The 23409-nt window shown below is 39.0% G+C and overlaps 1 protein-coding gene across 4 annotated transcripts in view; it reads left to right on the top strand.

Moving 5' to 3' along the window:
* SSH2 (slingshot protein phosphatase 2) overlaps positions 1-23409 on the top strand; it is a 241628-nt gene that overhangs the window by 29463 nt on the left and 188756 nt on the right.

The following is a 23409-nucleotide window of genomic DNA, read 5'->3' as shown; positions in this document are numbered from 1 at the left end:
ATATTTGCATTATATATAGCAAATGCTTTGTACTCATGATATATAAAGAATTCCTACAGCTAATAAACAAAATACCTAAGGAAAAATAAACAAATTAATAGAAGAGGGAATAAAATTGACCCTTAAGAAAATATGTTCAACTTCATTAGTAATTAGGAAAATTTAAAAAGAAGATAAAATTTTCACCCATTGGGTTAGGAAAAATATTTGCTGTGATAATATCTGGTATGATGAGGGGATAGGGAAAGCAAGGATTGCCATAAACTTTTTGTGGACATATAAATTGGTACAGCCACTTTGGAGGGCCATTTGGCAGTCTCTCTGAAAATTTAAAATACCTATACCTTATGACTCAGCAGTTCCCTTTCTTGATATCTACCCTAGAAAAACATTGCTTGTAACGCAAGCATGTCCTACAAGAATGATCATTGTAGCTTTGTTTGTAATAGCAAAATAAAACTAAAAAACTAAATAGCCATTAATAGGGGAATGTTTAAATATACTCTGGGAAACTATGTAATGCTTAAAAAAGTACTAATAGGGAAAGATCTTCCAAATAACATATTGAATAAAGAAAGCAAATTATAGGGGCCAGCCCGGTGGCACAGCGGTTAAGTGCGCACGTTCTGCTTCAGTGGCCCCGGGTTCGCCGGTTCGGATCCTGGGTGCGGACATGGCACCACTTGTTGAGCCATGCTGAGGTAGGCGTCCCACATATAAAGTAGAGGAAGATGGGCACGGATGTTAGCTCAGGGCTAATCTTCCTCAAACAAAAAAAGAAAGAAAGAAAGCAAATTACAGAACCATAAATACAATATAATACTATTTATGTAAAATAACACATTATTTCTGTAGCTGCATAAACATACACATACACATATCTAAAAATCTGGCTAAATAGTTACCCTCAATCTCGGGATGAGACTGAGCCTGGGGTTTCTAAAGGGAACTCTAGGTTTATTAGTGTAGTTGGAATTTTTTTTAACAATATATTCTCGTATCACTCATTTAATTTAAAATAAACTAAATTTAAAAATATATCATGGTAGTAAATTTTGATTTAAAAAGCATATTTTAAAATACTTTGTACAGTGTGAACTCCTTTTTACTTAATATATACATTTTTATATGTGTATATCTAGAAGGTAAACATAAAAACAGTGACTCCCTCTGGATGGTAGAATTATAGGTTGTTTTTAATACTTGCTGTGTTCTTTATGCTTTTATATGTTTAGCATTTTTCTTTAACAGTGAATATTTGGATAAGAGGCACTTTTATAAAAAGAAAACAAAAGAAGCCCTTTGGTAAATGTTGAAACCTTTTTAAGAAAATTCAGTTGAATCATGATGTTTAAATTTCTATGAAAAATTACTCTTAATCGAGCCTAATATTTACTAACGTAAGTTTGGAGAGTGGTGGTAACCTGTAAACAGACATGGGCTTTCTCCTTCAGGAAGCTCTAGAATTAGAACTTAATCTACTTTAATACTAGAAAGGTGTCACATTTCCTCTGAATGAACTCCAGTTTCCTATTAGCAATTTTAACAACTCAGATGGAGTACTTTTACGGATTATCTTTGAAAATGTTGTCAATGGAAATTACCAGAGAATCTTCCTTGATTGTTTGTGGTTGTATTAGAATGTGAGATACCTTTGATTTTTACAGTAGATCCTGTTTTGTGTGTGTGTGAGGACGATTGACCCTGAGCTAACATCTGTTGCCAATCTTCCTCCTTTTGCTTGAGGAAGATTGTTCCTGAGCTAACATCTGTGCCCATCTTCCTCTATTTTGTATGTGGGATGCCACTACAGCGTGGCTTGACGAGTGGTGTGTAGGTCTGTGCCCGGGATTCGAACCTGCACACGCCGGGCCACCAAAGCAGAGCATGCGAACTTAACTACACTACCGGGCCAGCCCCAATTTTTGCAGTAGATTCTTAAAGATAGAAAATGATAATAATTTTACTATTTTCTTTTTTTTTTTTTTTAAAGATTTTATTTTTTTCCTTTTTCTCCCCAAAGCCCCCCAGTACATAGTTGTATATTCTTCATTGTGGGTTCTTCTAGTTGTGGCATGTGGGACGCTGCCTCAGCGTGGTTTGATGAGCAGTGCCATGTCCGCACCCAGGATTCGAACCAACGAAACACTGGGCCGCCTGCAGCGGAGCGCGCGAACTTAACCACTCGGCCACGGGGCCAGCCCCAATAATTTTACTATTTTCTTAATCATAGGTTTCATCTTCTTCAGAGAATGCACATTTCTAAAGGCAAGTGAGAGCTGTTTTTTCCTCCTGACACCCCCTCCAACTCTCTAGTTCTCTGAGGACAGCAGCTAGGTGTCCTAAGATTTACTTCAATTCCGACACAAACTACCTGGAGTTAGCATCAGACTCCACAGGGTTAAGGCTCAGTCCCACAGGACTGCCTTCACTCCAGACACCAGCCTCAGGTATTGAGTCCCCACGTTACCCACACTTCTGTCCAACTTGACTACAAAGTCAAAGGTTCCCACAGCCAGCCTCCTCAGGTTCAATAATTTGTTAGAATGACTCATAGAACTTAGGAAAGCACTTTACTTACTGTTACCAATTTATTATAAAGGATACAACTCAGGAACAGCCAAATGGAAGAGATGCATGGGGCAAGGATGGGGTTAGGGCACAGAGCTTCCATGCTCTCTCCAGGCGTGTCACCCTCCCAGCATCTTGATGTGTTCACCAACCCAGAAGCTGTCTGAACCCCTTCGTTTGGGGGTAAAAACGTTTAGGGAAAATTCCTTAGCTAGCCTTGATTGAATAAATCACTGGCTGTTCATGATTAACTCAATCTCTATCCCCTCTCTTCTTCTTGGAGGTTGGGAGGTAGGGCTCAAATTTCCAAGCTTCTAATCAAGGTTAGGTCTTTCTGGCCAGTAGTCCCTATCCCGAAGCTATTTAGGTGACAAGAGTCACCTCATTAGAACAAAAGATGCTCCTATCACCCTTATCACTCAGGAAAGTCCAAGGGTTTTAGGAGCTCTATGCCAGGAACAATGGACAAAGACCAAATATCTTTCTCTCATACCACAGCAGGAAAGCCCAGTCTTTGGTTAACAGGAGTTGGAAGCTAAGTGCCTGTCTGATAGAATAAAGGCAGTTTGGTGGTAGACCTTTCATAATTCCCTAAAGATTGAGTAAAACTTGATGAAGTGAAGAAAGGGGAAGAAAAGCCAAAGACACTGGGATAAATCCCCAAAATTCAATATTCTAGAAAATTAAGCACTTGATGGGAGAGGGAGATGCAAGATTAGAGAGCTAAGTAGATAAGGGCCAAATCCTGGAGGACCTTGTATGCTTTGGTAAGAAATTTAGACTTAAAGTTTAGCCTGTATTTCTCAAGCTTTAGATTGTATGACAGTCACTTGGGAAGTATGTGAAAACACAGATTGGCCCAGGAATATGCACGTTTTATAAGCATCCTTAGGTAACTCTGACACAGGAAACACTGCTTTTGACAATAAAGAAGATAAAGGTTTTATTCACTGAAGTAAGATCAGAGTTGTGATTTAGAGTGGATCATTGTGGTAGCTATGTCCTAGAACTAACAAAAGCCCAAACTAAGGCAATTGTCGTTGGGATAGAGAGGATGAGAAAGATTAGAGAAAAATATAAAAAATAAAATGGTAGGGGCTTGATAATGGATAGTGAGAGGTGAGGCAGAGGGAGAAGCCTAAATTGATTCTTAAATTTTTTTTTTTTTGGTTAGGAAGATTGGCCCTGAGCTAACATCCATGCCAATCTTCCTCTATTTTTTATGTGGGATGCTGCCACAGCATGCCTTGATGAGTGGTGTGTGGGAGAAGAAGACAAATCCTCTACCCTCTGGGTCCTTCTGGCTAGGCTACGAGTTAAATTGACATGAGACAGAATAACAGGAGAAAATCAAACAAAGCTTTATAACATGTATATATGGGATAAACTCAGGAAAATTGAGCAACTCAACAAAATGGCCCAGCTGCCAGCTTAAATATTATTGGCTAAAGGCAAAGGATGGTGTTAGGGATAGTGGTTTGGGATTTCAGAGGGAAGGAAGACAATTTACATGGAGATGGAAATGCAAATGTTTGTTAAACAAGTTTTGCTGGGCCAAAAATGGGCTCATTGGTGCCTTTCTATCACACCTATTTTACATTATGCTTTAGCTATCTTTATTTTTTGAGGAAGATTAGCCCCTAAGCTAACTGCTGCCAATCCTCTGTTTGCTGAGGAAGACTGGCCCTGAGCTAACTTCCGTGCCCATCTTCCTCTACTTTATATGTGGGATGCCTGCCACAGCATGGCATGCCAAGTGGTGCCACGTCTGTACCCGGGATCCGAACCGGTGAACCCTGGGCTGCCAAAGCGGAACATGCACACTTAACTGCTGTGCCACCGGGCCGGCTTCTGCTATAGCTATCTTACGGTATTAGCTCCTTCCTGGATCAGGCCTTCTATGTTAAATTCTTTTAGGCAGTTTAGTGGAAGGACAAATGTTCTTCCTGAGTCTTCTGAGCCTTTATTGTCTTCAGGTCGAAATAATCCACATACCAGAGTGATGCGTCTTGGGGTGGCCTGCGCTGAACCCCATCAGGTGTGTAGGTGTGCACCCCAGATCGGAACCTGCAAACCCTGGGCTGCTGAAGCAGAGCGTGCAAACTCAGCCACTCCACCACGAGGCTGGCCCTGACTCTTGAAGATTTAAGCTTGGTTGGGCTGAGTAGATGGTGGATGCCATTAACAAAGATATGAGAAGTAAAGCTTCAGTGGGAAGAAGACGAGTTCAGCTGTGGACATGTAGAGTATGTAGTCTTGGGGACCATCTAAGCAAATATGTTCCCATTAGGCGGTAGGATATCCAAAAGGACAGGGGAAGAAAATTTAGAAGTGATTAGTTTAAAGGCTCTTGTTGAAACTCTCAGAGAGATGAGATCACTGAAGGAATGCCCGTGGAAATGGATGCCAAGGACACAACTCTGAGAGCCCCCATGTTTAAGGGATAAAAGTAGAAAAGGAATATCTGACAGAGACTGAGAAGGAACAACCAGAAAGCAATTTGTGGAAGACCAGTAGAGAGTGAAGATTCCAAAAGAGTAGAGTTTTAGGAAGGAATGAATGGTCCAATTCTGTTGAATGCAGCTGAGAAGTCCAATTAGACAAAGAAAAGTGTTCTGAATTGGTAATATGAAGGCGCCTAGTGACTTTGGCTAGAGTAGTTTCGGTGGGGAGGTGGGACAAAGAAACCTGATTGTAGTAGTGATACCGGCTCAACACAAGGTTGACATAAGGGAGGCCATATTGTAGAAAAGAAACCATATTGTAACTTTGAATGGCCTCTGATTAACTAACCCGGACATGCTCTGTAGATTTTATGGCCTCTCCCAGCTGCTATAAGTTGATAACTTGCTTCTTTTGAGTTCCTTAGGAATGTGATGACTCCTAGGCAGTCTATGCCGATAGCCTTCATCCATGACAACTGAAAGATCAGGGCATAGGGCGTTGCTCCAGTCTCTGCTGCGTATCAGTAAAACAAAAGAGTATCAGGAACTAAGATCAAATGGATGCCCCCACCCAGAGACCAGATGCCTCCCCTACCTGGAGACCAGCCCCCTGTATAACTGGCCTGTAGTCTTTGTTCTGTATGATGGTTATTTTGGGCGTTAGTTGGCCATCTTCCCCTTTGCTAGCAAGCTGTAGTAAAAAACCCTTTCTCTCCTACCACCTTGCCTCTTGACTACTGGCATGTCTTGCGACAGGCGATCTCCCTTGGGTGGTAACAGTAGGGTGAAGAGGAAATTGATCTAGTGGAAACTGAATATAAAAAATTCCTTTCCAGAAGTGTTCATGTGAATGGAAGGAGAAAAAGAGGATCATATGTAGGATCAAATGAAGATTTGTCTTGTTTTTGTCTTTAAAGTATGGAATAGACTTGAAAATGTTTATATACTGAGGGAAATGAGCCAAAGGGGTGGGGGTGGGGGAAGAGAGAGAAGATAAAAGTGAGAGAGGGGCTATTTGATGGGACCCAAGTCCCAGGGGAGGGGGTCCAGAACACTGAATAATGAATTAGTCTGGAACAGGAAAAAGAGCAAACTCTTCTCCTGTGATTTAAATATCTATTTCCCATTATGGTTGAATCTTACTATACAGGATGACATTCTCATTCTTTACTCACAGTAGTACTTAAAATGTAGTCAGTGTGTAGTATTGTCAGTCTGTACATAGATAATTCATAGGAATAACTAATATTTAGATAATATGTCATGTATATTAGGTTAATACTAATTTATTATCTTGAGTCCTGTACAGATTAGCAAGAACCTTTCTGAAACACGGTAGGAAAATGTGTCATTTCTTTCTATATTCTTCCTTTCTTCTTTTTACACTCGTTCAACATATAGTAGATACCCAATAAAATAGCAACTCACATAGGATTTAGAAAATGTTTGAATTACAAAGGTATAGTCTAAAATATAAAAGGTACTCATCATTCAGGGTTTACATTCCTTGAACTTATTAACTCTACAAATTAATACCAAATTTAGTTTTCAATAGGTGCCTTTTGTTATACAAGAATCCAGCTCATTGGTGCTAGGCATAAGAATTTTATTTGGCCATTAAGAAAAAAAATTGTCTTTAATGATGACTTGGTAGACTTCCAGCTTGGAGCATGTTTATTAAAAAGCATGTATTGTAAAGTTCTATGTGAGAATAGAATGCTGCATTGAGTGTGTAATGAGGAAAAAAGTCCAGGCTTGTTCATTCTCTGCAATCTTAAGGCCGGTTATAAATCCTAGATGATTGCAAATTTGTTGTATTTATTTGATGGTGATAATATTGAGAGACAGAACCATGACATATCAGGATGGGTTTACTAGAAAAAAAGCAGTGACCTTTTTAAAGGATTTTGGTAAATGTGCCAAATTGCTCTCCAGAAAAGTTGTATTAGTTTACATTTCCCCCAGTAATGTCAGTGAGTGTGCCCTAAACATTATTTTCCAAATCTTAAAAATTATATTCTCATTTTAGAAAAAGTCAAGAAAATTGGCATTGCCATAGCTGTTCAGGTGACAGGAAAAGTTGATAGCTATGTACCAAGCTCTATATGTCCTGGGGGCTCCAGCCTTTGAGTTCTATAACCAAACTACTTCCTATACATCTTGAGAAGCCAGTTATGCTGTCCGTTTCTCAATGGAGATGTTTAATGTTTCTTTTTCTCCTTGAAGCCCTTAAAAATTTGAGTTCCTTTACAGTTTTTAGGGAATTTTCAAGTTCTAATTTCATCTCCCAGGTGTACTTTTCATAATTGTTTTGTTAACAAAGAAATTGGGAAAATAGTGGCTATAGATGGTTTACAATTCCCTAATTCCATTTAATATAAGGATTTTATTTCTCTTTTCCATTTCCAAACCATCCTACTATTCTTCAATGGCCAATTGATAGTGAACTTTTTTTTTTTTGGGGAAGATTAGCCCTGAGCTAACTGCTGCCAATGCTCCTCTTTTCACTGAGGAAGACTGGCCCTGAGCTAACATCCATGCCTATCTTCCTCTACTTTATATGTGGGATGCCTACCACAGCATGGCTTTTGCCATGAGGTGCCATGTCCGCACCCGGGATCCTGGGCTGCTGAGAAGCGGAACGTGCGAACTTAACTGCTGCGCCACCGGCCCGGCCCCAATAGTGAACTTATTTTATAGCTGCTATAACTAAGGTTTAGGGAATCTTCAGTACTTCATGTATGGATAGATATTGGCAGCATATTAAATTCCAGTTTCTAGTCTTTAGTTCTTTAAAAAAATCTTTAGCCATTTAACACTTTGTTCTTCTTACATTCCGTTTGTGATCATTGGTTATATATCTGTATTTGAAAGCATTAATCATAACTTGGAATATATAATGGGCACATAGATACTACTCTGTATCTTTTAGACTCCCTGCACCTAGTGAAATACATTATTCAGAGTGCAATATGTTCACTTTTAGTTTGATATAAATATTTTTCTGAAAAGAAGGAATGGAGCTCTATAGCTCTATGAATTGTGGGATATGCCATTTGGTCTTGTGGGCTCAAGGCTTAATAAAAGACTCCTACACTGAGCCCTAGCTCTGTCACTAATTAGCTTTATAACCTTGAGCATATCACTTATCTCTTTGTTTTTATAAAATGTCCTACCCAAAGAATATAATTTCTGTGAAAGTATTACTCAAATGTGAGGTAATATTATTAGGGAGAAGAAAAAACCTTGGCATTTGAGATTTGGGGTGGTAGAGAAATAACTTCCTTGATTAAATTCAGGATGTACTGTTAGAGAAGGCAACACAACGTGGAGCAGGATCAGAACTCATTCTACCAGAGCCTGGCGGGTGGCATGAATATGTGAATTGAGACTATATAGAGTTAGGGAATAGTTGGGCTCTGTGACAAATCAGTCTCTGTGTATCTCTTGCTTTAAAAATTCAGATTAATAAAAAAAATACTATGGTGGCTATACAGAAGAGTTCTGCAGGCAGGATTCTTCCTTTGAGCCTCTGGTTTAAAGGAAAGAATGTTGGACCAGAAGTCCCAGGTCTGCCATTAACTGGCTGGGCAATCTTGGGCAGGTCATTAGATGTCTCTCAGCCTTGGTTCTCTCATCTGTGTAAGTTGAACTGAATCCGTCTGTAATGACCCTTCCAGTTTCCGAGAATTATTCTTTTCTTTTTCTTCTCTTTTGAGGAAGATTAGCCCTGAGCTAACATCTGCCACCAATCCTCCTCTTTTTGACGAGGAAGACTGGCCCTGAGCTAACATCCGTGCCCATCTTCCTCTACTTTATATGTGGGACGCCTGCCACAGCATGGCTTGACAAACGATTCCATGTTCGCACCCGGGATCCAAACTGGTGAACCCCGGGCCGCCGAAGCGGAACATGCGCGCTTAACCGCTGCACCACCAGGCCGGCCTGAGAATTGCTTTCTTTTACATTAAGCTTCTATTCTGGTGGCAGCAAACTAATTCACCTGACTGTATTTTCTGTCTCACTGGTTCGCCTCCCAGGCAGTTGCTGCGTCTTACCTCTGTTGTTAGCTCAGTAAGGTTAGGGCACAGATGAGGAGGCCAAAGAATTCTGTGATACTTTCAGAAATTATCTTAATTTTATTCATTGGACTGGCTACAGAAAGCAACTATGGCTCATACAGGACTTACTAAGGAGAAACTAGGAAAGTAAATGTAATGTGTAAAATTATTTTCTACCTTTTAAAATTCCGGAAAAGAAACTTCCTCTGAGAGTATTAATTATTCCTCACAAAATCCCAGTCAAGGAGGAGGGTAATAGTAGCTCCATTGTCCAGCTTAGAAGTAGGAAGTGTGTCAACATTTATGAGTAAAATGGGCTAAGTTAATAGAATCATGGACCCCAGGATGAAGCCTGGATTCCACTTAGCCTCTTTGCAGTATTCAGCCCACTGCCTCCACCCCAACAGAATACACAAGTGCACTCTGCTCACGTTTCCATATGTCCTTGTCTTCTCTGTGTGTCAAGGCCCAGTTTAAACACTCTTATCCACAAAACCCTCCCTAATCCTTGAGCAGAAATCTCCTTTCTACATTATAATTATTTTTTCCTTCCAGTACTAAACTGAAGGTTACTTACAAGTGGAATCCACATTTAATTCATCCCATATACTGTTCAGTAGAATGTCCTATGTAGCAGGCACTCAGTGATTTTTGATGCCAGCTCGTCAAATGGATAATGGACAGATGGATAAATGAATGAATGCATGATTGAATGAATGACTAGAGGGCTTTGTATCCTAGCAGCATGTGCATTAGTATATTGTGTGGCTTTGAGCTTGGTTTGCATTTTATTGGTTTATTTGTCAAGAACAAATTATTTGTAACATTAAATTTTTGAAAACATCCTTCGTCTTTCTAACATTATATTCTCTTACGTCTTTAGATGTCAAAATTTAGATTATCCAACATTATATTTATGGCCTTACTTTCACCAGCTTAATTTTCATGAACCATGGTTGGGGTTTGGAAACAATGCATCTTGTTTTGACGACTTTCTGGTGGGCCAGAGGCCTCAAATAGATGTCACATGTTGTTTGAGCAGATCTAACAAAGAAAAAGTCAGACAGCTGATCCTCTTTGTTTCAAGTATTGTCTCTCTCTCTCTTGTTAGCGTTAGTTTGATTCTGGAAGTTTTTATAAGCTTTAAGGACAAGTTATAATTTCTTTTCTAATATCCATTTAATCACAAGAGCACCTAGTAGATACTCAATTAATACTGGAGAGAGTGAAAAAATGAACAGCAGAAAGCATTGTAGCAAAGTGGGAACAGCATGAGCCTCTGAGTAAGAAAAACCTAGTTTGGGGGGTGGCCCCGTGGCCGAGTGGTTAAGTTCGCGCGCTCCGCTGCAGGCGGCCCAGTGTTTCGTTAGTTCGAATCCTGGGCGTGGACATGGCACTGCTCATCAGACCACGCTGAGGCAGCGTCCCACATGCCACAACTAGAAGAACCCACAACGAAGAATACACAACTATGTACCGGGGGGCTTTGGGGAGAAAAAGGAAAAAATAAAATCTTTGGAAAAAAAAAAAAAACCTAGTTTGAATACTGGTTCTTCTTCTTATCCTCATCTTGCATAAATGACTTGACCGAGTCCCTGTACTCTTATCTGTAATATGAAAATGATGATAATTATGGATTTTCAATACTCTTAGTTTTAAATATTTGTCAACATTTTTATTTTTTGTTTTTTAAATATTGTCATTATATTTTAGTTCTTAGACTTTTCACCATAGAATTTTAAAACTATGTTCTCCTGGACACATTTTTTAAAATAAAATGTACAGACATGAGATTTAGGGGAGATTCATGTAAGTTAGCCCTCAATTTGTACAATTTGTATAATTATGAAAAGAATGCCAAATGCTGTATTTGTTAAGATTTCCTTTTATTGACATCAGAAAATCAACCAATCTTGAACCAGGCTTTTTCAGTTGTTCACTTGTTGCTTTGAGCTTATTTTTCTGCCTATTCATAATTTATGTAGCTCAGATAATCATTTGAGATCATGAGTATCATATTACACCATTCATTTACTAGTTACAATCATAGCTTAATATGTTTAGCAGAATGCATCTAGATTTTATCTCATTCTTTTGCATTTGCATTCACTACTTATGACTAGTAACTCATTTAATATGGAATATCTACTTTGGTAGAAATCTGGAAGAAATTTGAATGCTGAGTAAGGAAGTATGGTAGTATTTGCAGCCCAGATTTTCTTATCTTCTCATTGTTTCCATATATTTCTCAAATTGCTTTTTAAAAATCTTCATTCATTGGTTTATTAATTCTAAAAATATATATTGAGTGTCTACTATGCGTCAAGTACTGTGCTAGGCAATAAGTGTGCATTGATGAGTGAAGCAGACATAGTTCCTTCTCTCAAGGCTTACTCTTTATAGTATTGAAGATAGAATTAAGCATGTACACAAATTCGTAATTACAAATTGTGATAAGTCTGTCTATGACTGCAACAAATAGGGAGCAGTCCTTAGACTGGAGATTAGGAAAGGCCTCCCTGAAGAAGTCATACCTAGTGAGGTTTGAAGAATGAGTAGGAGCCAGCCATAAGAAAACAAGGAAAAGAGTAGTCTAAGCAAAGAGGGGCCGGCCCTGTGGCTGAGAGGTTAAGTTTGGGCGCTCCGCTTGGGTGGCCCAGGGTTTCACCGGTTCGGATCCTGGGTGTGGATGTGGCACCGCTTGTCAGGCCATGCTGAGGCAGCGTCCCACATGCCACAACTAGAAGGACCCACAGCTAAAAATATACAATTCTGTACTGGGGGGCTTTGGGGAAAAAAAAAGGAAAAAAAAAGATTGGCAACAGATGTTAGCTCAGGTGCCAATCTTTAAAAAAAGAAGAGTAGCGTGCTCGAAGGCCTGCAGGTGGAGAGAGTTTGGCATATTTGGGAATCTGAAGGAAAGCCAGCGTGGCTGGATCAATATGCTGTGGGGCAGAATGAGAAAACTAGAGAAGTAGGCAAGGACCAGATCGTGGAAGGCTTTTATAGACCACAGTACGAAGTTTGGATTTTTGTTCACCAAGAGGTATGGGGAAACCGTTGAAAGGTTTTCAACATGAGAGTGACCATATTTCTGTTTTCAGACGATGGCTTTGGCTATGTGGAGAACAGACTGTAGGAGATCAGGTTGGAAGCAGGCAGGCTAGTAGGGAGGCCACTGCAGGTGAGAGGTGATACTTGGAGATGACAAGAATTGGATAGATTAGAGGTAGAAGCTGCAGGGCTTACTGATAAGTCAGAGAGAGGGCTGAAGCAAAGGAGTAAGTCAAAGATGACTCCAGCTCTTTAATTAGAGCAGCTGAGGGGTGTGTGTGCACCGTTTTCGGAGATAAGGAATACCTGGCCAGGCAGATTTGGGGGAGGGAGGGGCAGTTGGAATTGGGAGTTTACAGATGACTTGAGAGTGCCCCAGTGGAGATGACAAATAGTTGAATATTTGAGTCTGGAGCTTAGAGGAGAGTTTTGGGGCTAGGGATATGCATTTGGGAATCATCAGTGAATAGTTGATATTTCAAAGTCCTGTGACTGATGAGATTACTGGGGGGGAAGAGTTATAGAGTGAGAAGAGAGGACTCAAGACCAAGTGCTTTATCTTTTGAGATTGTGTAGCATTCTAATTAACTTGATTTTCTAACCTGGTTAGATATCTGACAATCACAGAGGATTCTGCATCTCCACGTTTTCTTTTCACATCTCATAAAGGCAATAAATAAAGCAAACCCAACCACGAATTTTTTTTCTTTTAGTTAGAAGTGTTAATCTGAAAACTCTTTGTAATTAAATATCTTTCTTTAGTTTATAAACTTTTCTGGAAATCAGTCATTATTTTGAACATTTCTGGTTGAAGGGAGTATAGATATAAAAAGTGGAAATATCAGATCTCTGAAGAACTTTTCCTAGAAGCTTGTTTATAAATCAGTCAATTTGTGTTCTTGTCGGTAACCTCTTCTAAAGGCAGAATGTGGGGGCGGGGCTTCCCTTGGACTGGAGTTTCCAATTACTTTAAATTTGCTTCATGCAGGTCACATTTCCTGTACTAATAGTAGAAGTTGATTGATGTTTGCCTTGGTAGGTAATGATGATAAAATTCAATTTTTCTTCTAAATATGTGGCCTTTTTTTTCTTGTCTCCATGTGTTTGTTTCACATGTTTCTTTAGAGGTTTTTGAGCCAGTTGTACATTTTAAACACTTTTTATTTAAAAAATTATATTAAAAGCCATCCTACCCAATTCCAATTCTCTTGGGTTTTTTAGGTAACCCATTAGTAAGTATATATTTTGCTTGCATGTTGGCTTGTTTGCTTGTTTCATTAACCTGCTAGCTCTAAAACTCACCAAAATTAATTCCTTAAATTCTTCTTTCAAACATGAAGCATTTCAGAGTCTTATTGCTCGTACCTTACAGTGCCAAAAAATACCTTTCAGGCTACCAAGAATTTTCACTTGCTACTATAAATGTTCCTTCTGTGCTCCATATCACCAATGTTGAGAGAGCACTAGCTTTCCTACCTTCTTTAATAGTTTCTGCGCCCCCCAATCTTATGTAAATATCATTAAACTTTTTTGAGGGGAGGGGATTTGGCCTTTCTTTTGAATGTAGGGTCTAGGCATAGGAATGCACACTGCTTTTTATTGTTGCTATTGTACTGTTTCTTGGATGGGAGCCGAGACTTCAAGCTAATATTGTACTGTGTGGTTATGTCCAGAGGGTATAGTTACCGATTCCTATTGTGAGATGCTAAAACAAACTTAAAGCTGTAAACTGTCAGTTTTTAAGAATCAGAGCATTAGTCTAAAAACAACATGTACATAATTCAAAAGAAATCATTTTACCCTTCCATAACTTTGAAAACCAAAAAACAAGCATGTCTGATGCACCGCTGCTTGCCATGACTGTTTTTGAAAAATGAATTAGGCTTGTTAAAGGATGTGGCTGAAATAAGAATCTCCCTATATTTTACTAAGATTTTCATTTCAATGTGCTATAATTTATTTACCTGTTGTTGGACATTTGGGTTACAATACATATAATTCTGTAGGTAATATTTTGTGCAACTTATATGCATTTCTGATTATTTTTTTAAAATAAATTCTGGACTCTACTGAGTCCAAGGTAATGAACGTCCTCAGGATTTTTGATACAATGTCATATTACTTTTCAGAAAATTTTTATCTTTTTACACTCTCAGCTTTTGGTGTATGAGACTTCTTTCTCTTTTCCTTAACAGTTTTGGAAACATTTATAGTCTCTCAACTTTGCCAGTCTGAAAGACGAAAATTGTATCTTGTTTTATTTTGCATTTTTGGTTAACTAATGAAGTAGGATGCTGATTTCTTTAAAAAAAAAAAGTCAAATGAATCAGAAAGCACTGATGTAGATAGAATAATATATCTTTATTCCACACAGATGTGAAAAGGACTTGCTTACAAATGGCTGCAAGAGAGTCTGTTTTCAAATCTTATCTTGAGAGACTAGATGTAAACTTTCACTTCTGCTATGAATATCTCAAGCTCTAACCAGTATTCCATAGGAACATTCTGAATCCAGTTTCTAGAACATAAATTTGCTAGTTCTCTGAAAACACTGGAACATAAATGGAAAATTCAACAGCCCTACTTCAGGGGACTTGCTTATGATCCACCAATGGGCAAGATGCAGGCAGAATTGCCAGCTGTTTTGCATCTGCAAACATTTGTGCAGAACTAATTTTAATAGCAGATGTTGGAAATATAAAAAAAAAATGTAGCCTCCCCTCTGAGAAAGTCAGACCTATCCCGTGACTTCGCAGATGCCCCCTAACCCTGTTAGCCAGAGTTTCATTCCTAAAATTCCATATTTTGCTTCTCTTCCTTGTGTGAGAAGTTTTAGAAATGCTTCAGGGAATCTCACAACTTCAGAAAGTCTTGATACTGCTTTAGTTGGCCCCCTCTGATGTTGTATTCAGAAGACTTTGTGCAATTAGAGTTCACCCATGAAAGATTCTGTTTTGACCTATAGGGATGCCCAGACTTTGTGTGTATTATTTCCTTCATAAAAAAGCCTATTTCTTCATTTTGTATTGAGGTAAAAGTTACAGGTAACGAAGAGAGATTTTAAGAGAAAACTATTATTTTTGTTTATCGAGTGGACAATGAAGGCATAGTAATTCCAGTAGGAGTTTGCTGAATCAGTGTCTGAATGATTCCAAGTACAGATTTGGGGTTTATAATATCAGTGTTCCGGGCATCCAAAGGAGCTCACTCAGGCCCAGATAGGTGCCTCTGTGACACTTGTCAGTATCCTTGCTCACATGTCAGAGTTTAATCAAATCTGTTTTTTTCTGGGACTTACTACTAAAAGGCTAAGTAAATTCTTTCATTGTCATTATTTGTTTACTTTTCATTTAATTTTTTTAACTACGTAATATATTCATGAGATTCAAAATTCAAAAAGTTATAAAAAGGTGTACAGTGAAAAGCCTTCTTCCTACTTCTGTCTCCCAGCCATCTAGTTTCCCTCTTCACAAACAACTAATGTTATTGTTTTCTGTGTCTCTTTCTAGAAGCACTCTATGCATAGACAAGCAAATATGTATATGTGTGTATGTTTGTGTGTATGCCTTTCCCCTCTTGGACTAATGGTACCACACTATACATGATATTCTGTACTTTACTTTTTTTCACTTAGTCTAACTTAGAAATATTCCCTATTAGTACATACAAAGCTCCATTGTTTTTGTTATTCCTGGATAGGATTCCATTGCAAAGATATACCGTAGTTAATTAATCAGTCTCAAGGCTTTTGTTATTATCATAAATGCTGTAATGAATGACATTAGAAAAATGTCATTTCACATAATTACAATAAATTTCTAGAAATAAAGTTGTTGGGCCAAAGGGAAGGTGTAGTTTTATTTTCAATAGACATAAAGCTAGGATGTGACCCAAGGGTTCAACCTTAAAGACTAAACCTAGGAAGAAATAGAGGTCATAGTTAGCTGACCAGAGATTCTGATCTCTGTCACCAAGTAAGATGACTTTAAAATATCTTTCTTTATGTACAAAAAAATGGCAATGGAAATGCTAAATGATTACTTTCAGTAATGATTACTTTTCAGTGATGGTCATTAACTCTAATTCAGCACTTTAAATTATTTCCTTATTACCATAGATAGTTCAAGGCAATAACATAATTCTAAGGAAGTCCATTCATCCAGCTTGCTAACGTCTTAAATACTGCTCTGCAGTTTTTAAAAAATTAATGATTGGCATTTTAAATAGCGTTATGATTTTAAACTCATTCACAATGCAATAAGTGTAAACATTAATTGAGTTTCTGTTCTATGAAGACATTGTCCTTGCCCTCAAGGAGTTGACTATATTAATAGTTTACAATCTGGGCAAAAATTCAGGAAGGATTTTTTTCATCCTTTACTGTTATATCGTGATCTGTAGTTTATCTCTTTCTTTATTTTCCCATCAATAGATGGTCCACCTGGCTAGCATCTTTTCATGTGCTTATTTGCTATCTGTGTCTTGTCTTGGTTATGGGTCTGTTCAAATCTTTTGCCTATGTTTTATTAAGATGCTTGTCTTCTTAGTTGTGAGAATTTTTTTATATATCCTGTATACAAGTACTCTGTCAGACATATTTTGCAAATATTTCCCCCAATCTGTAGCTTATTTTTTGTTTTCTTAAGTGAGTCTTTCAAAGAACAAAAGTTTTCAATTTTGTTGAAATCCATTTTATAAATTTTTTCTTTACGGTTCGTTTTTGTGTTGTTAAGAAATCTTTGCCTAACCCAATGCTACAAAGATTTTCTCCTATATTTTCTTCTAGAAGTTACACTTATTTTTTTGGTAACCAATTACAGTTGTCAGACTGGTCTTCCCAGTTGAGGAAATTAGGCTCAGGTAGGTTAAAACAATTTGCCTAAGGTCATTTAGCCATTAGTTGTCATTATGTCTTCTGATTGTAAATTCTGTGTTTTTCCCACTGTACGGTCTGTGCATATTATGTCAGAATATGTGTATAGTACGATCATAGGCCCATGGTTGGTCTAATGTATCCTGAGGGTGATCATTTAGTTTGTCAGATCCCAAGGCCTTGCCTTCTGTCATTTCCTGCTGGGATCTAACATTTGTTTAGCACACGAATCAGAGAGCAAGCAAGGGAGGAATTATTAAACTTAATCGAATGTTATTGTTTTTTTTTTTGGATGAAGAAGATCAGCCCTGAGCTAACGTCTGTTACCAATCTTCTTCTTGTGCTTGAGGAAGATTGTCACTGAGCTAACATCTGTGCCAGTCTTCCTCTACTTTATATGTGGGATGCTGCCACAGCATGGTTTGATAAGCAGCGTGTAGGTCTGTGCCTGGGATCCAAACCTGGGAACCCCGCGCCACCAAAGTGGAGCATGTGAACTTAACCACTATGACACTGGGGCTGGCCTCTCAAATGTTATTTATTTTTTAAGTGTCCTCATAAAAGATATTTTCTAATTACTTGAATTGAATCCAGATTTTGATTTATGCATCACAGTATTAATAATAAAAGAATGTATTCTGAATAGTCAAACAACAAATATTTATTGAATGCCTATTATAAATGCCAGGCACTGAGTGTAGTTTTGGGGTATCCAGTAATGAGTGAATTAAGTATACTTGATCTTTTTCCCCATTAAACTTGTAGTCTAGAGGAGTAGTTTTCAAATTCTTGTAACTGAGATCCACAGTAAGAAATACATTTACATTATAACCTGCTATGCTTGTGTAGGTCTTGCACACACATACATATCTAAAACAGAAGTTTTGTGAGACAGTTCTTCCTCTTCCTTCATGTAGTGTACTCAGATATTTTCTGTTCTATTCAGTAAAAAAAAAAAAAAAAAAGCTATGTTGCTGCAAACCACTAACTTGATTTCACAAGCCATTTATGGGTCTCAGCCTGCAGTTTGAAAAAAAATGAGTGGAAGCTGGTTGATGACTGCATTTTGGAGAGAGTTTCAAAGACCGTGGTTTGGTGACAAGGAGCTTGCTGGGAGAACAATATGGTGTCTGCCTTTTGAGATTCCCAGCTGCCCAGTGGTCAAGTGGGACACTGAATATAACTATGAGTTCCCCTCAGATACACCAAAACTTTCAAAATTTCAAAGGAAGTGCTGACTTCCTTCGTTAGATTCTGTAGTGCTGGAAATGACAGTGCTTCTTTACTTGTTCTCAAAATTATAAGGCCCGTTGTAGACTTAGGAGTAAGAGGGAAATAACTAGCTAAGGAAATTCATCACTCAAACTTGAATTCTAAAACATACCCAGAAACCTGAAATACTGTCTTCAATAAGAAGATTTAAATGTATGTTTCTTCATTTGATTGTTTGGAATTGAGGAAACTGGGTATAGTCAGTGGTATTACTTGGCTAGATATAAGTTACAAACCGTCCTCAGAGAAGGGACTTTCATGAGCCGTAACCACAAGTGACCTTTTTGTCAAAATAAGAAACTGTTTCTTATCCTATAAGCAGACAGTTCAGAGGTTCAAAACACAAGAGGGATCTATCCATTCATCTGTGTGCACTTATTTGAAGATTAGAAAAGAAAGGACGTTGCTTCAGAAATTTGAAATTAGAGACTTGATCAGAGGATTCTGTGACACTGTTTAGCCTGATTTCTACTCACATTGGGTTTTTGGTAGCGGAGTCTTTTTAACTCCCAATGTAACTTCTGTAGTAAGGTGATTTTTACTTTGAATCTTTCTAACCACCTTCCTTTGACAAATCCACATGAGCTAATAACATTGATCTGAGGACTTACGGAAAATGTGGTCCAGATTTAAAGTTTTGGAGGTTGTAGGGTTCCATTGCATTTCCTGATGAGCTAGTCCCCTTTCTAATGGAATTATTTTGTTGTGGTAGAGTGATGATAGTAAATTACCATATTTTAAACAATAATTTTCTAAGATGCACATGGTTTAATTACCAACCAAGAATACCAGTGTTGTTCTCAGACCAATATTTCTTCTCCATCCTAGACAGTGGGAATAGTAAGGATAATACAGGGGTCTTAGGACGACTTCCAAGTCAAAGGCTGCTCAGGTTTTGTTTTTTGTCTTTTGTTGTCTTTTTTCCCCCAGTTAGAAGAAACTAGTGTATTCAGAAAGAATTTCCTTGGTTATGAGAAACAGACCATCCTCTTCATAGGATATGTTCATGGGACATGGAATAAACATTTTCTTTTGGAGAAATTATCCTCCTAGGAAGGGATTTTCTGCTGGAATATCCTGGTTTCTGACAATCCTGACCAGGCTCAGACAACGCTGGCTCTGAGAACCTGACTGATATCTGTGGGACATAGCACTTGTCACTGCTTTGCTCAAGGGCTCTGCCTGGGCCTGAGTTTTCCTCAATGTCCTATCTAAGAAGTCCATGTGTAAGCTCCAGGTTTTTCTCTAGGATTAGGATAACGGCTATCATAAACTCCTATGCTTTATGTCTATTCCTGCTGCTCATGAAAAGAGCTGTGTTTTCACCTGGGCCTGGGCTCTGTGCAGAGGCCGACATGGACTTTCGTTTCTGTAGGGAACCTTCCTGTGCTTTTGCCTCTGTTCTTGAGAAAAAGCCAATGTCAAAAGCAACTCATCCTTTTTTGCAAATTTCTTTTTGGAGGAACTCCTTTCTGTGGCAGTAATCAGAAGGTCTTGTTCACAAGGGGGTCTCTGCTAACCCCCTGGCCTGGGCAGGGTGTGAGTTCCCTGATGCTGCATCCCTTCTTAATGCTCTCCTCTTTCGAGTCTCTAGTCTAGTATCCTTCTCTTGTCAGTTGGAGCTAAGTCCTTGTCCTGGCTCTTCCCTTTGGCCTGAAGCTTAGGGACCCAAGGTGTTTCCCTTTGGCCACCATAAGGACACACAGCACCTGGAAAGCTGCCATGGCCCCAGTGCAAACACTCCGGAGGTGGGACTGTGAGACCTTAGAAGCCAACCTGAGTCAAGGAGCACTACAAGGGGACAGCCGTGTGGCTGGCACTGAAGCCCTACCTCATTTTTGAGCTTTGACTTACTAGCAAGCTCCTCTTTAAGGCGTGGTTGACTTGGATTTTGGGCAACCAACATTCTTGGTTGTAGGAGGCACTCCTATGTCACTGGAGCCCCTAGACTACATTAGGTCTGGGGAATTTCTCACCACAGTGGCTCTTATGCTGTCTTCCAATTGTGGTTTAGGAGATAAGACCCCTTGATATTGACCATCCCACTGGAATCTCTGGCCCTTGAAGCAATTTTTGAATTCATCTCCAAAATCCTTTTCCTAAAGTGGAAACTAAACTTAGAGAAATGCCCCCTTTTTTATGATGGGTTCTTCTCTAGATGTTTTTCCTCCTCTGTTCTCTGGCTCTGGGGCATTGCTGTTTTATGTCTGGGATCTCCTGAGACACTTCCACTCTCATCCTTTTGCTCATTTCCTGATAGTGCTCAACATGTAGTCAGCATTTGGCTTCTATTAGCCCTCCATGAAGTTCCACTTTTCCATGTTATTTTCTATGATGCTGGATGAGAGAGACTGAAAAGTCTGTCTGATGTTCGCCCCATTGAGGGGAACGGCAAGGACTCCACAGGCCCATGACCAGTATTTGATAGGGACCATTCTATGGTGGAAACAGTTTTATGTGATCACCTTGTCTCTTACCTGCATGAGCGTTTCCCTTAAGGAACTTGGCAATCTCACTGTGGTATCAGCCCCTGAAATGTGGGTGACTGAGGAGAAAAAGGCAGACTAGGGGAGATTCTGTAATTGGGCTTCTCTCACCCTAACAGTTTTATGAATTCAAGAATCTTGAGGGGTAGTCCCTATCTCTACTGTACCCAAAACTGAATGTGATTTTTTTTTTTTTTGAGGAAGGTTAGCCCTGAGCTAACTGCTGCCAATCCTTCTCTTTTTTTCCGAGGAAGACTGGCCCTGAGCTAACATCTGTGCCCATCCTCCTCTACTTTATACATGGGACGCCTACCACAGCATGGCGTGCCAAGTGGTGCCATGTCTGCATCTAAGATCCAAACCTGCAAACTCCCAGCCGCCAAAGCGGAATGTGCGCACTTAACCGCTGTGCCACTGGACCGGCCCCTGAATGTGAGTTTTTAGCACACGGTTTGAGTTTGGATCAAGGAAGGAGAGCTCCTGAGAGGTGGTCTGGTGATGTTCCACTCAGATAGTATTAATGGTTGATGTAACTGTTTCTCCAGAGAATAGGGAGTGAATTTCTTTGAAAGATTATACCTCAGGTTTACAACCTTTCAGCTTCTTCTAGGCAGCTTCTCTCATCATAGTGCAGTTAATCAATTAGAATGCACAAATGACCTTTCTCCAGTGTGAAGAGATCTTGTGGTCGGAATGCTATATAGGGAATTAACTACAAATACAAAATCATCACTCACTTTACTCCTAGTTCGGCCTGATAGTCCTTAATTTTGGGTGTCTCTAGCTTTCCTCGCTAATCAGCCTAGATTCCTCCTCCAGTACTAGAGTTAAATCTTTCAGCTCTTTTATTTATTGAAGAAGGAATCAAGTTCTTTACTTACTGGGAAATAGGCCTAAGGCTTGGTTCTAAGTAAAAACTGTTCTTTTCACAATCTTCTGAAACCTGACTTGGTAATGTCTCAGGATTCTGTCTCAGTAACAGCAATCTTTTTGCACTTGTCTTTCTTTCCTGGTGCACATCCCCAGACAATTGTCCAAGGGAGGCTTTTCTCTCCTTTCTTGCTTAGTGTCGTCTTGTCTTCAAATTCCTCTTGTTTTCTGAATTCCCCTAGTTTCTCTAAAATAGCCTTCTCTTTGCTCTTCAAACCTGTGTTCCCCAAAGGAATATCCGAGCTTCACCTCTTTGCATACTCTACAGAAGCATACAGTGGTCATATTACATGGTATACACATTAGCATCTCTAAAACCCAATTCACTTTCATAGCTCAGGTTCCAAATCAAGCTACTCAAAAAAATTTTTTAAGGTGTTTGTGGGTGAGGGTTGAAGGTGATTGATGTTTGTGTTTAACCACAAATAGCTTTCGTACATTGGTCTGAGGAGGGAAATAAAGAATTAGAATTCTAAGGTTTTAAACACCATAAAAATAATATGTAGGATGATTTACCAAATAAATGGGGGTCAACAAATATTGTATGCTTTCAGCACATGTGGAATTAAGCTTTCTGTACCTCCTGTTTTGCTAGCCTGCTGTCAGCTCACAAAGTTGACAGAACTGATTTGTTTTTACCTCCTACACAGAACAGGAGGGAAGTAAGCAGCTAACTTGTTCATAGCAGAAGCCTAACCAAAAATGGAAAATAAGAGAGTATTTGGTTTGCCTAAATTGAGACAAACCAGTCTATGGATCATATCAATTTTTAGCCACTTAATTAGCAACTAGAGACATAAATCTGAAAGTTTTCTTTTGTGTCATAAGATTGGAGATCCAGAAGTTCTGAGTTGCTGCCGCTATTTTATTCTCATTTTTGTGGGGTTTCAGCGAGAATTGAGCATCTACCACCGGCTTCTTTGCTTTTCCCTGTGTTTATGAACTTGTTTATTACTTGTTTATTAATTTGTTCTTCTGTGTATGATTACTTTCCAGAATCCACCATAGTACCTAGCTTAGTTATGCTATGTGGGTGTTCATTAAATACAGTTAGGGCCTCTGTATGTAAATTGAGTAACCAGTACATATGAATGACTGTACATCTCACTTGCAATGCACTACTTTTGTTGGTTTTGCTGTCAGAGCTAGTTGAGGAGTGGTATAATTCCACCACTCTTGTTCTAAAGCAGTGATTTTAGTGCTACCTACAGATGCAAATACTTTAGACTACTGGCTCTAAGACTTTATATCACAATCACTTGGAGGGCTTGTTAAAAACACATTTCTGGGTCCTACCCCCAGAGTTTCTGATTTGTTAGATGTAGAGTGGAGCCTAAGAATTTGCATTTCTAACAAGTTCCCATATGATGCTGCTGCTGGTGGTCTGGGGACTACACTTTGAGACTCACTGCTGAGGGATTTTTCTCCTATTTCAAAATCATACCCTTGTAGGACAGATAGTTATATCAGAAAAAGAGAAGGAAAAAAAAAATGCTCAAGGAGATGACAAGGTTTGGTGGGCTTTAAAAAAAAAAAAAAAAAGTTCAGGAGCTGGCCCCGTGGCAAGTGGTTAAGTTCGCGCACTCCACTTCCTCGGCCCAGGGTTTCTCCAGTTTGGATCCCGGGTGCAGACATGGCACCGCTTATTAGGCCATGTTGAGGCAGCATCCCATGTACCAGAACTAGAAGGACCCACAACTAAAAATATACAACTATGT

The sequence above is a fragment of the Equus caballus genome, chromosome 11, assembly GCF_041296265.1.
Source record: "Equus caballus isolate H_3958 breed thoroughbred chromosome 11, TB-T2T, whole genome shotgun sequence".
In the NCBI taxonomy this organism is placed as follows: domain Eukaryota; kingdom Metazoa; phylum Chordata; class Mammalia; order Perissodactyla; family Equidae; genus Equus; species Equus caballus.
Note: the sequence above shows the minus strand (reverse complement) of the source record. Positions and strands in the feature narration are given on the sequence as shown.